A 12,902-nucleotide genomic window follows, 5' to 3' on the forward strand; every position below is an offset into this window, starting at 1 on the left:
GTAGTCTGACACGAAAGATACACTGTTTCTCCCAGACCAAATCCCTTTTCGCATGAAGAGGAGATGGAGATACAGGGGCAGCAGATCCGGGTGCCTTGTGAGATTTCATTGGCGAGTGGGTAATCCGCCTCTACCATCTGTCCTATTAGCCAACGTGCAATCACTGGAGAATAAACAGCATGAGCTCCGTTCGAGACTATCCTACCAACAGGACATTAAAATCTGTAATATCTTATATTTCACATAGTCCTGGCTGAACGAGGACATGGATTATATACAGCTGGTTGGGTTTTCCGTGCATCGGCAAGACAGAACATCTACCTCTGTTAAGATGAGGGGTGGTGATTTGTGTTTATTTGTCAATAACAGCTGGTGTGCGATCTCTAATATTAAATAAGTCTCGGGGTTTTGCTCAACTGTGGTAGAGTACGTCATAATAAGCAGCAGACCACACTCTCTGCCAAGAGAGTTTTCATCTATATTTTTCGTAGCTGTCTATTTACCACCACAAACCAATGCTGGCACTAAGACCGCACTCAACGAGCTGTATAGGGCTATGAGCAAACAAGAAAATGCTCATCCAGATGCAGCGCTCCTAGTGGCCGGGGATTTTAATGCAGGACCATTTTTATCTGGTTTACCTCATTTCTACCAGCAACTCTAGACCACCTTTACTCCACACACATGGACGCATACAAAGCTCTCCCTCGCCCTCCATTTGGCAAATCTGTGTCACACCCTGATCTGTTTCACTTGTCCTTGTCTCCACACCCCTCTAGGTGTCGCCCATCTTCCCCATTATATTTATACCTGTGTTCTTTGTTTGTCCGTTGCCAGTTCGTCTTGTTTGTCAAGTCAACCAGCGTTTTTGTTCTCAGCTCCTGCTTTTCCCCAGTCTCCCTTTTTTTTCGCCCTCCTGGTTTTGACCCTTTCCTGTCTTGACTCTGAGCCCGCCTGCCTGACTACTCTGCCTGCCCCTGACCCTGAGCCTGCCTGCCATCCTGTACCTTTGCCCCATCTCTGGATTGTTGACCTCTGCCTACCCTGAGCCTGTCTGCCGTCTGGTACCGTTGCCCCACCTCTGGTTTACTGACCCCTGCCTGCCTTGACCTGTCTATTACCTGCCCCTGTTGGCATATTAAACCATTGGCAATTCGACGTGTCTGCATCTGGGTCTTACCTTGATTCCTGACAATGTGACCATAATTCTATCCTCCTGATTCCTGCTTACAAGCAAAAACTAAAGCAGGAGGTACCGGTGACTCACTCAATTACAGATGTGTTCAGATGACACGGATGCTAAGCTACAGGACTGTTTCGCTAGCACACACTGGAATATGTTCCGGGATTCATCTGATGGCATTGAGGAGTACACCACCTCAGTCACCGGCTTTGTCAATAAGTATATCGATGATGTCGTCCCCACAGTGACGGTACGTATCCCAACCAGAAGCCATGGATTACAGGCAATATCCGCACCAAGCTAAAGGCTAGAGCTGCTGCTTTCAAGGAGGGGACACTAATCCGGACGCTTATAAGAAATCTCGGTATGCCCTCAGACAAACAATCAAACAGGCAAAGTTTCAATACAGGACTATACTATACCGTATTTGACGCTCGTCGGATGTGGCAGGGCTTGCAAACTATTACAAACTACAAAGGGAAGCACAACCGAGAGCTGCCCAGTCACACAAGCCTACCAAATGAGCTAAACTACTTCTATGCTCACTTTGAGGTAAATAACACTGAAACATGCATGAGAGCACCAGCTGTTCCGGACGACTGTGTGATCACGCTCTCCGCAGCCGATGTGAGTAAGACCTTCAAACCGTTCAATATTCACAAGGCCACTGTGCCAGACTGATTCCCAGGACGTGTACTCCGAGCATGCGCTGACCAACTGGCAAGTGTCTTCACTGACATTTTCAACCTCTCCCTGTCTGAGTCGGTAATACCAACATGTTTCAAGCAGTCCACCATACGCGAGTCTACGAGGCGGGCTAAATGACTTTTATACTCTTCGAGGCAAGCAACACTGAAGCGTGCATGAGAGTACCATCTGTTCCGGATGACAGTGTGATCACGCTCTCCATGTGTGTGGATCCTGGACTTCCTGACGGGCCACCCCCAGGTGGTGAGGGAGGCAACAACACAGACAAACATTGTCAATAGAATGACCTTACTGAAGAGCTCAGTGACTTTCAACGTGACACAATCATACAATGCCACGTTTCTAACAAACCAGTTTGTCAACTTTCTGGCAGGCGAGAGCTGCCCCGGTCAACTGTAAGTGCAGTTATTATGCAGTTATTATGCAGTCTCACTGTGGTCTTCCTAAGTAATCTAGTGATGATAAGGTCTGACTGTGGTCTCCTTCTGAAGTCATCTACTAATGATATCTTCAGGAGACCACGGTGAGACATTATCTCTCACACCTCCACGTGACTCTCACTCTGCCTTCATCCGCAGAGACCGGTGCACTTTCATCCCACAGATATTGCCGTACCAAGAGATAAACAAATGATTACAACAACACCCTGTTGTATCACAGATCAGAATAATTGGGCTATGCATGTTTTGGTATAATCAAGTCATTAATCCTATAGATCCCTGGGACTCCCCTCCCAATCACATCTCCCTCTGTAATCTCCATCTCCTCTCATCCTCAGCAGTTTTGCACCGATGATTTTGCGTCCTGCAGAGGTTCTGATTAACCCTCATTAGCAATCTCTCACTGATATTAATGACTGTTTCAGAGACCGACCAGCAGTGCTGACACATGCGTTGGATTATGGGCTTATCTTTAAATGGAACGCTGTTGGCTCTGAGTCCATGGATGAAGAAATCCATTTGTTGCCTTACATAGTTTATATATTTATAGATCATTAAGGTCATTATGTAAAGTAAGACGCTTGGTTACCTGGGGGTTTATCACTAAGAAACGGCTTGATTGCATTCGTTTCTAAAGATTGTCATTACAGAGTATTTGTAACGGTCCAAATGTAGTTTGCGTCAAAATCTTCCCGCTTAACATCGTCATTTTCCTTGAGGTGCATAAAAGGTGCACATTACTCCCACAACTCTGTTACGGGAACTCGCATTATTACACAAAAGAGCACAGAGCAATTTCAAAGTATATTTTCGTCGCATTTGACACAAAATAGGTATTTTAATGAATCCATTACTCAATATCCCTGAAACATCCTGTCTAAATGTTGGTCCTTCCTGTTCTGTATGGAGCGTATGTTGAGGCACTGCTGACCCCCCCAGGAGAGGCCCAGGGGTGAGCAGAAGCGCCTCCCAGCTGTGAGCCCTCAGGCTGGGCAGCCGAGGGAACGACGAGCCTCCTGTTTATGGAGCCGACTCTCTTTCTCATTCCTCTCGCTCTGCTTTGACTCCAAAAAAAACAACAAAAAAACACGAGTGGAAGTAGTATTTGTGATCACTGAGCTATCTAGACATGTGCTTGTCCGTGTGTTTGTCTTTGTGGGTGTGCATTAGATGGAGGTGATGAAGATAGTCTTAACACAGATTGATGGAATGCAGGTTGGATGTTTGCCTTTCTCCCCACTACAGGGGGCGGCGGAGGACTGAGTACACACGGAACCCCATGATTAATAAAGGAGAGACGTAGCGTTCCGTGTTCTATTTCATCAGACCTATTTAACTTGAGGACATAGTTTATAGCACCTCGTTGTGATGATTTTATAAGACCCTCTATTTCCAAGGTACTCTTTGCTGCTTGCTGAATCCCCCCTGAAATATTGAGCGATCTTAACAGGGGGTGATCATCAAAGGAAAAGGTGCGAATGCTTCACTTCTCTGCGCCTATCTTTTGGGAAGCTATTTTATAAGATCCACGATTACGGCACTCTTGATGTTGGTAGCGGGGAAGTGTATTTTTTGTTTGATGCACGTCTCATTTAAATAAGGCTTCGGCTGGAATCCAATGCAGAGAGAGAGAGAGAGACTTTATGAGTTGGAGCTGGTGTGTAATGATGCCTTTTGGTGTACATGCTGATTCCATATAGATCTGCACGTGGCAAAAAAACAAAGGGGATCAGGCATTGGCGGCATCATGCGAATCCCTGCAGTCGGGGTGTAATCAGTAAAATAGTCATCAAAGACGGGGAAACGGCCTGCTTATATGAATACGATATTAATGCAGGGTAGAATACCTTCTGTCCACCGTCTTCAACATGTCAAATTGTGGCATAAATCATGTTAATAGGGCCCGTCTGCATTCATATTAGCTGATCATATTTCCTCATGAAAAGGCTTATTTGTTGAACGGAAGTGCAATTTCGTATGCAGACTGTGCTCAAGGACGACGGGACTGTGTGTGTGTGTGTGTGTGTGTGTGTGTGTGTACAAAAATGCCACTTCCATTCAAATTCAGAAAGTTATATTGAGAAAATTGAAATGTACTTTTACCTGGAACTCCCCACCCCCCTACACACACACACAGCGACAAGCAGCAGAGCAGCAAGTTAAATTAATAGAATCTTGTTTGTCTCCACATATGAGTGTACCTTCCAGGCAGGGGCTGTGGAAAGCTCTGGGTACAAAGGCATGAGGGGATGAGCTGAGTGGGCCGTAGTCACAGAACAGGGCTGAAATGATTCACACAATCCTGCTACTGAGCCAACGTAGCGCTATCTCTCCTGCACAGCATCGCTCCTGAAGACAATCTCTCCTGAACAGCATCTCTGCTGAACAGCATCTCGTGCTCAGCAGCAAGGATAGGCGCATCTGAATAAGCAACAAGGAGACAGACAGACAGACAGACAGACAGACAGACAGACAGACAGACAGACAGACAGACAGACAGACAGACAGACAGACAGACAGACAGACAGACAGACAGACAGACAGACAGACAGATGACATGAGGTTCTACAGACAGAAAAATATATTTGGGGTAAGTTTCCAATAGTTTACTGTCAAGAGGAGGAACAAGGAATATATATATATTTTTTCTCTACCTAACGTTAATCACATTCTATTTCACTTTGAGTAAAAAAAACTGTAGGAGCAGCTCTATCAACAAGATTTGGTATTTGTCTCAATGTCAGCTTTCAGTATACTGTATGTCTGTAACACAAGTGCAAATGCTACTTATTCGGACAAAAATGACACACATAAAAACATCACACACACACACACACACACATAAATACACAAGCAGAACACTCCTGGTGAAATTTTGAGGACGAATCCAGCTTTGATCCGCAATTTGGTTCTGTCAGCAGAATAGCAACATACCTTTCCACTCTGCCTGCTAAGTCCTACAGAGGCACAGGCATCCTGCATGGCTGCAACAAGATTATGGCTTTGGGAGAGAGAAATCACGCTTGTGTGAAATTACCCTAAGACATTCAATTCTAGAGGGACTATTCACGCGACGACTCTTCTGAAAAAAGAGTAGTAAAAAAAACATCCTCATTTATACAGTAAGGGAAAGTAACGAGTTTGTATTCAGTAAGTACTTTAGTATCCTCGCAAAAGATTCCTGTCATGGGAGAGATTTCAGATGTCAAATAAAATCGAATTAAATTTGATTAAATTTGATCACATTTTTTAAAATTTGGAAACCTGGGCCCAAGAAGACCTTGAAAAGACCTTGAAAGTACGTTTTACAGATTGCGTAATCACTTGAATGTGATGTGATGAAAACAGGTCAGAGGGGAGGAGCATCGTGGGTAGCATCGTGAGCACACCGACTGACCTTGGTCTCCTCTAATGGGCTGGAGCACCACTGTGAGCACCCTGGGATCCACTGTAGCTAGCGGAGAAAGCACTATTAGAAATATCACAATGCTCTGAAGTGATGACCTACACAGTGTTCCAATGAGCATCGTACCATAACCCATGTATTATGAAGGCAGAAGTGAAACTCATTAGCTGGTGTATACACTGAGCCAACTTTGGATACATACACTATATATAAACAAAAGTGTGTGGACACCCCTTCAAATGAGTGGATTCGGCTATTTCAGCTACACCTGTTCCTGGGGCTGTTTTACATGGTTAGTGCTAGGTCCCTTAGTTCCAGTGAAGGGAAATCTTAACACTACAGCATACAATAACATTCTAGAACATTCTGTGCTTCCAACTTTGTGGCCACAGTTTGGGGAAGGTCTTTTCCTGATTCTTGACGACAACAAAAAAGATAGAACCTTTATTTAACCAGGTAGGAAAGTTCTCATTTACAATTGCGACCTGGCCAAGATAAAACAACACAGAGTTACACATGGAGTAAAACAAACATACAATCAATAATACAGTAGAAAAATAAGTCTATATACAATGTGAGAAAATTAGGTGAGATAAGGGAGGTAAAGGCAAAAAGGCCATGGTGGCAAAGTAAATACAATATAGCAAGTAAAATACTGGAATGGTAGATTTGCAGTGGAAGAATGTGCAAAGTAGAGATAGAAATAATTGGGTGCAAAGGAGCAAAATAAATAAATACAGTAGGGGAAGAGGTAGTTGTTTGGGCTAAATTATAGATGGGCTATGTACAGGTGCAGTAATTTGTGAGCTGCTCTGACAGCTGGTGCTTAAAGCTAGTGAGGGAGATAAGTCTTTCCAGTTTCTGAGATTTTTGTAGTTCGTTCAAGTCATTGGCAGCAGAGAACTGGAAGGAGAGGCGGCCAAAGGAAGAATTGGTTTTGGGGGTGACCAGAGAGATATACCTGCTGGAGCACGTGCTACAGGTGGGTGATGCTATGGTGACCAGCGAGCTGAGATAAGGGGGACTTTACCTAGCAGGGTCTTGGAAATGACCTGGAGCCAGTGGGTTTGGCGACGAGTATGAAGTGAGGGCCAGCCAACGAGAGCGTACAGGTCACAGTGGTGGGTAGTATATGGGGCTTTGGTGACAAAACGGATGGAACTGTGATAGAATGCATCCAATTTATTGAGTACGGTATTGGAGGTTATTTTGTAAATGACATCGCCAAAGTCGAGGATTGATAGGATGGTCAGTTTTACGAGGGTATGTTTGGCAGCATGAGTGAAGGATGCTTTGTTGTGAAATAGGAAGCCAATTCTAGATTTAACTTTGGATTGTAGATGTTTGATATGAGTCTGGAAGGAGAGTTTACAGTCTAACCAGACACATAGGTATTTGTAGTTGTCCACATATTCTAAGTAGTAGTGAGTAGTGATGCTGGATGGGCGGGCAGGTGCAGGTAGCGACCGGTTGAAGAGCATTTATTTAGTTTTACTTGTATTTAAGAGCAGTTGGAGGCCACGGATGGAGAGTTGTATGGCATTGAAGCTCGTCTGGAGGTTTGTTAACACAGTGTCCAATGAAGGGCCAGAAGTATACAGAATGGTGTTGTCTGCGTACAGATGGATCAGGGACTCACCAGCAGCAAGAGTGACATCATTGATGTATACAGAGAAGAGAGTCGGCCCAAGAATTGAACCCTGTGGCACCCCATAAAGACTGCCAGAGGCCCGGACAACAGGCCCTCCGATTTGACAAACTGAACTCTATCAGAGAAGTAGTTGGTGAACCAGGCGAGGCAATCATTTGAGAAACCAAGGCTATCGAGTCTGCCGAGAGGATGTGGTGATTGACAGAGTCGAAAGCCTTGGCCAGGTCAATGAATACGGCTGCACAGTATTGTTTCTTATCGATGGCGGTTAAGATATCATTTAGGAACTTGAGCGTGGCTGAGGTGCACCCATGACCAGCTCTGAAACCAGATTGCATAGCGGAGATGGTGCAGTGGGATTCGAAATGGTCGGTAATCTGTTTGTTGACTTGGCTTTCGAAGACCTTAGAAAGGCAGGGTAGGATAGATATAGGTCTGTAGCAGTTTGGGTCAAGAGTGTTCCCCCCTTTGAAGAGGGGGATGACCGCAGCTGCTTTCCAATCTTTGGGTATCTCAGACGACACGAACGAGATGTTGAACAGGCTGGTATTAGGGGTTGCAACAATTTCGGCAGATAATTTTAGGAAGAAAGGTTCCAGATTGTCTAGCCCGGCTGATTTGTAGGGGTCCAGATTTTTCAGCTTTTTCAAGACATCAGCTGACTGGATTTGGGAGAAGAAGAAATGGGGAAGGCTTGGGCGAGTTGCTGTGGGGGTGCAGTGCTGTTGACCGGGATAGGGGTAGCCAGGTGGAAAGCATGGCCAGCAGTAGAAAAATGCTTATTGAAATTCTCAATTATAGTGGATTTATCAGTGGTGACAGAGTTTCCTATACTCAGTGCAGTGTGCAGCTGGGAGGAGGTGTTCTTATTCTCCATGGACTTTACAGTGTCCCAGAACGTTTTTGAGTTTGTGTTGCAGGAAGCAAATTTCTGCTTGAAAAAGCTAGCCTTGGCTTTTCTAACTGCCTGTGTACATTACATTACATTTAAGTCATTTAGCAGACGCTCTTATCCAGAGCGAATTACAAATTGGTGCATTCACCTTATGACATCCAGTGGAACAGCCACTTTACAATAGTGCATCTAAATCTTTTAAGGGGGGTGAGAAGGATTACTTTATCCTATCCTAGGTATTCCTTAAAGAGGTGGGGTTTCAGGTGTCTCCGGAAGGTGGTGATTGACTCCGCTGTCCTGGCGTCGTGAGGGAGTTTGTTCCACCATTGGGGGCCAGAGCAGCGAACAGTTTTGACTGGGCTGAGCGGGAACTGTACTTCCTCAGTGGTAGGGAGGCGAGCAGGCCAGAGGTGGATGAACGCAGTGCCCTTGTTTGGGTGTAGGGCCTGATCAGAGCCTGGAGGTACTGAGGTGCCGTTCCCCTCACAGCTCCGTAGGCAAGCACCATGGTCTTGTAGCGGATGCGAGCTTCAACTGGGAGCCAGTGGAGAGAGCGGAGGAGCGGGGTGACGTGAGAGAACTTGGAAAGGTTGAACACCAGACGGGCTGCGGCGTTCTGGATGAGTTGTAGGGGTTTAATGGCACAGGCAGGGAGCCCAGCCAACAGCGAGTTGCAGTAATCCAGACGGGAGATGACAAGTGCCTGGATTAGGACCTGCGCCGCTTCCTGTGTGAGGCAGGGTCGTACTCTGCGGATGTTGTAGAGCATGAACCTACAGGAACGGGCCACCGCCTTGATGTTAGTTGAGAACGACAGGGTGTTGTCCAGGATCACGCCAAGGTTCTTAGCGCTCTGGGAGGAGGACACAATGGAGTTGTCAACCGTGATGGCGAGATCATGGAACGGGCAGTCCTTCCCCGGGAGGAAGAGCAGCTCCGTCTTGCCGAGGTTCAGCTTGAGGTGGTGATCCGTCATCCACACTGATATGTCTGCCAGACATGCAGAGATGTGATTTGCCACCTGGTCATCAGAAGGGGGAAAGGAGAAGATGAATTGTGTGTCGTCTGCATAGCAATGATAGGAGAGACCATGTGAGGTTATGACAGAGCCAAGTGACTTGGTGTATAGCGAGAATAGGAGAGGGCCTAGAACAGAGCCCTGGGGGACACCAGTGGTGAGAGCGCGTGGTGAGGAGACAGATTCTCGCCACGCCACCTGGTAGGAGCGACCTGTCAGGTAGGACGCAATCCAAGCGTGGGCCGCGCCGGAGATGCCCAACTCGGAGAGGGTGGAGAGGAGGATCTGATGGTTCACAGTATCGAAGGCAGCCGGTAGGTCTAGAAGGATGAGAGCAGAGGAGAGAGAGTTAGCTTTAGCAGTGCGGAGCGCCTCCGTGATACAGAGAAGAGCAGTCTCAGTTGAATGACTAGTCTTGAAACCTGACTGATTTGGATCAAGAAGGTCATTCTGAGAGAGATAGCGGGAGAGCCGGCCAAGGACGGCACGTTCAAGAGTTTTGGAGAGAAAAGAAAGAAGGGATACTGGTCTGTAGTTGTTGACATCGGAGGGATCGAGTGTAGGTTTTTTCAGAAGGGGTGCAACTCTCGCTCTCTTGAAGACGGAAGGGACGTAGCCAGCGGTCAGGGATGAGTTGATGAGCGAGGTGAGGTAAGGGAGAAGGTCTCCGGAAATGGTCTGGAGAAGAGAGGAGGGGATAGGGTCAAGCGGGCAGGTTGTTGGGCGGCCGGCCGTCACAAGACGCGAGATTTCATCTGGAGAGAGAGGGGAGAAAGAGGTTTAGAGCACAGGGTAGGGCTGTGTGAGCAGAACCAGCGGTGTCGTTTGACTTAGCAAACGAGGATCGGATGTCGTCGACCTTCTTTTCAAAATGGTTGACAAAGTCATCTGCAGAGAGGGAGGAGGGGGGAAGGGGGAGGAGGATTCAGGAGGGAGGAGAAGGTGGCAAAGAGCTTCCTAGGGTTAGAGGCAGATGCTTGGAATTTAGAGTGGTAGAAAGTGGCTTTAGCAGCAGAGACAGAGGAGGAAAATGTAGAGAGGAGGGAGTGAAAGGATGCCAGGTCCGCAGGGAGGCGAGTTTTCCTCCATTTCCGCTCGGCTGCCCGGAGCCCTGTTCTGTGAGCTCGCAATGAGTCGTCGAGCCACGGAGCGGGAGGGGAGGACCGAGCCGGCCTGGAGGATAGGGGACATAGAGAGTCAAAGGATGCAGAAAGGGAGGAGAGGAGGGTTGAGGAGGAAGAATCAGGAGATAGGTTGGAGAAGGTTTGAGCAGAGGGAAGAGATGATAGGATGGAAGAGGAGAGAGTAGCGGGGGAGAGAGAGCGAAGGTTGGGACGGCGCGATACCATCCGAGTAGGGGCAGTGTGGGAGGTGTTGGATGAGAGCGAGAGGGAAAAGGATACAAGGTAGTGGTCGGAGACTTGGAGGGGAGTTGCAATGAGGTTAGTGGAAGAACAGCATCTAGTAAAGATGAGGTCGAGCGTATTGCCTGCCTTGTGAGTAGGGGGAAGGTGAGAGGGTGAGGTCAAAAGAGGAGAGGAGTGGAAAGAAGGAGGCAGAGAGGAATGGGTCAAAGGTAGACGTGGGGAGGTTAAAGTCGCCCAGAACTGTGAGAGGTGAGCCGTCCTCAGGAAAGGAGCTTATCAAGGCATCAAGCTCATTGATGAACTCTCCGAGGGGACCTGGAGGGCGATAAATGATAAGGATGTTAAGCTTGAAAGGGCTGGTAACTGTGACAGCATGGAATTCAAAGGAGGCGATAGACAGATGGGTAAGGGGAGAAAGAGAGAATGACCACTTGGGAGAGATGAGGATCCCGGTGCCACCACCCCGCTGACCAGAAGCTCTCGGGGTGTGCGAGAACACGTGGGCGGACGAAGAGAGAGCAGTAGGAGTAGCAGTGTTATCTGTGGTGATCCATGTTTCCGTCAGTGCCAAGAAGTCAGTCAAGGGACTGGAGGGAGGCATAGGCTGAGATGAACTCTGCCTTGTTGGCCGCAGATCGGCAGTTCCAGAGGCTACCGGAGACCTGGAACTCCACGTGGGTCGTGCGCGCTGGGACCACCAGATTAGGGTGGCCGCGGCCACGCGGTGTGGAGCGTTTGTATGGTCTGTGCAGAGAGGAGAGAACAGGGATAGACAGACACATAGTTGACAGGCTACAGAAGAGGCTACGCTAATGCAAGGAGATTGAATGACAAGTGGACTACACGTCTCGAATGTTCAGAAAGTTAAGCTTACGTAGCAAGAATCTTATTGACTAAAATGATTAAAATGATACAGTACTGCTGAAGTAGGCTAGCTGGCAGTGGCTGCGTTGTTGACTTTGTAGGCTAGCTGGCAGTGGCTGCGTTGTTGACACTACACTAATCAAGTCGTTCCGTTGAGTGTAATAGTTTCTACAGTGCTGCTATTCGGGGCTAGCTGGCTAGCTAGCAGTGTTGATTACGTTACGTTGCGTTAAAAGAACGACAATAGCTGGCTAGCTAACCTAGAAAATCGCTCTAGACTACACAATTATCTTTGATACAAAGACGGCTATGTAGCTAGCTATGTAGCTAGCTACGATCAAACAAATCAAACCGTTGTGCTGTAATGAAATGAAATGAAAATGTGATACTACCTGTGGAGCGAAGCGGAATGCGACCGGGTTGTTGAGTGCGGAAGTTCTATTCGGTAGACGTTGGCTAGCTGTTGGCTAGCTAGCAGTGTCTCCTACGTTAAGGACGACAAATAGCTGGCTAGCTAACCTTGGTAAATTAAGATAATCACTCTAAGACTACACACTCTAAACTACACAATTATCTTGGATACGAAGACAGCAAAGACAACTATGTAGCTAGCTAACACTACACTAATCAAGTCGTTCAGTTGAGTGTAATAGTTTCTACAGTGCTGCTATTGGGTAGACGGTGGACGTTTGCTAGCTGGCTAGCTGCTGGGCAGATAGCAGTGTAGACTACGTTAGGACGACGAAATACGATAATTACGCAATTATCTTTGATACAAAGACGGCTATGTAGCTAGCTAAGAAGAAATTGCTAAGATTAGACAAATCAAACCGTTGTACTATAATGAAATGTAATGAAATGTAATGAAAAGTTATACTACCTGCGGACCGAAGTGCGGATGCGACCGCTCGCTCCAACCCGGAAGTATTGGTGTCTAACTTCCCTGAAAAGTTGCATATCACGGGGCTGTTCGATGCTAATGCAGAACGCCATAGGATGTTTTTGTTTTGGTTAAGGGCAGTCAGGTCTGGAGAGAACCAAGGGATATATCTGTTCCTGGTTCTACATTTCTTGAATGGGGCATGCTTATTTAAGATGGTGAGGATTTTTTTAAAATAACCATGGAATCCTCTACTGACGGGATGAGGTCAATATCCTTCCAGGATACCCGGGCCAGGTCGATTAGAAAGGCCTGCTCACTGATGTGTTTCAGGGAGCGTTTGACAGTGATGAGTGGAGGTCGTTTGACCGCTGACCCATTACGGATGCAGGCAATGAGGCAGTGATCGCTGAGATCTTGGTTGAAAACAGCAGAGGTGTATTTAGAGGGCAAGATGGTTAGGATGATATCTATGAGGGTGCCCGTGTTT

At 47.1% G+C, this 12,902-nt stretch overlaps 1 protein-coding gene across 1 annotated transcript in view; it reads right to left on the reverse strand.

The window, feature by feature from the left end:
- LOC127933060 (uncharacterized) overlaps nucleotides 1-10,056 on the reverse strand; it is a 324,880-nt gene extending 314,824 nt beyond the window's left edge. The window contains exon 1 of the mRNA XM_052529372.1: nucleotides 9,724-10,056. The gene's annotated coding sequence lies outside the window, so the exon portion shown is untranslated. The remainder of the gene's footprint in view (nucleotides 1-9,723) is intronic.
- Nucleotides 10,057-12,902: the final 2,846 nt, after the last annotated feature.

This window comes from Oncorhynchus keta, chromosome 11, assembly GCF_023373465.1.
Source record: "Oncorhynchus keta strain PuntledgeMale-10-30-2019 chromosome 11, Oket_V2, whole genome shotgun sequence".
Classification (NCBI taxonomy): domain Eukaryota; kingdom Metazoa; phylum Chordata; class Actinopteri; order Salmoniformes; family Salmonidae; genus Oncorhynchus; species Oncorhynchus keta.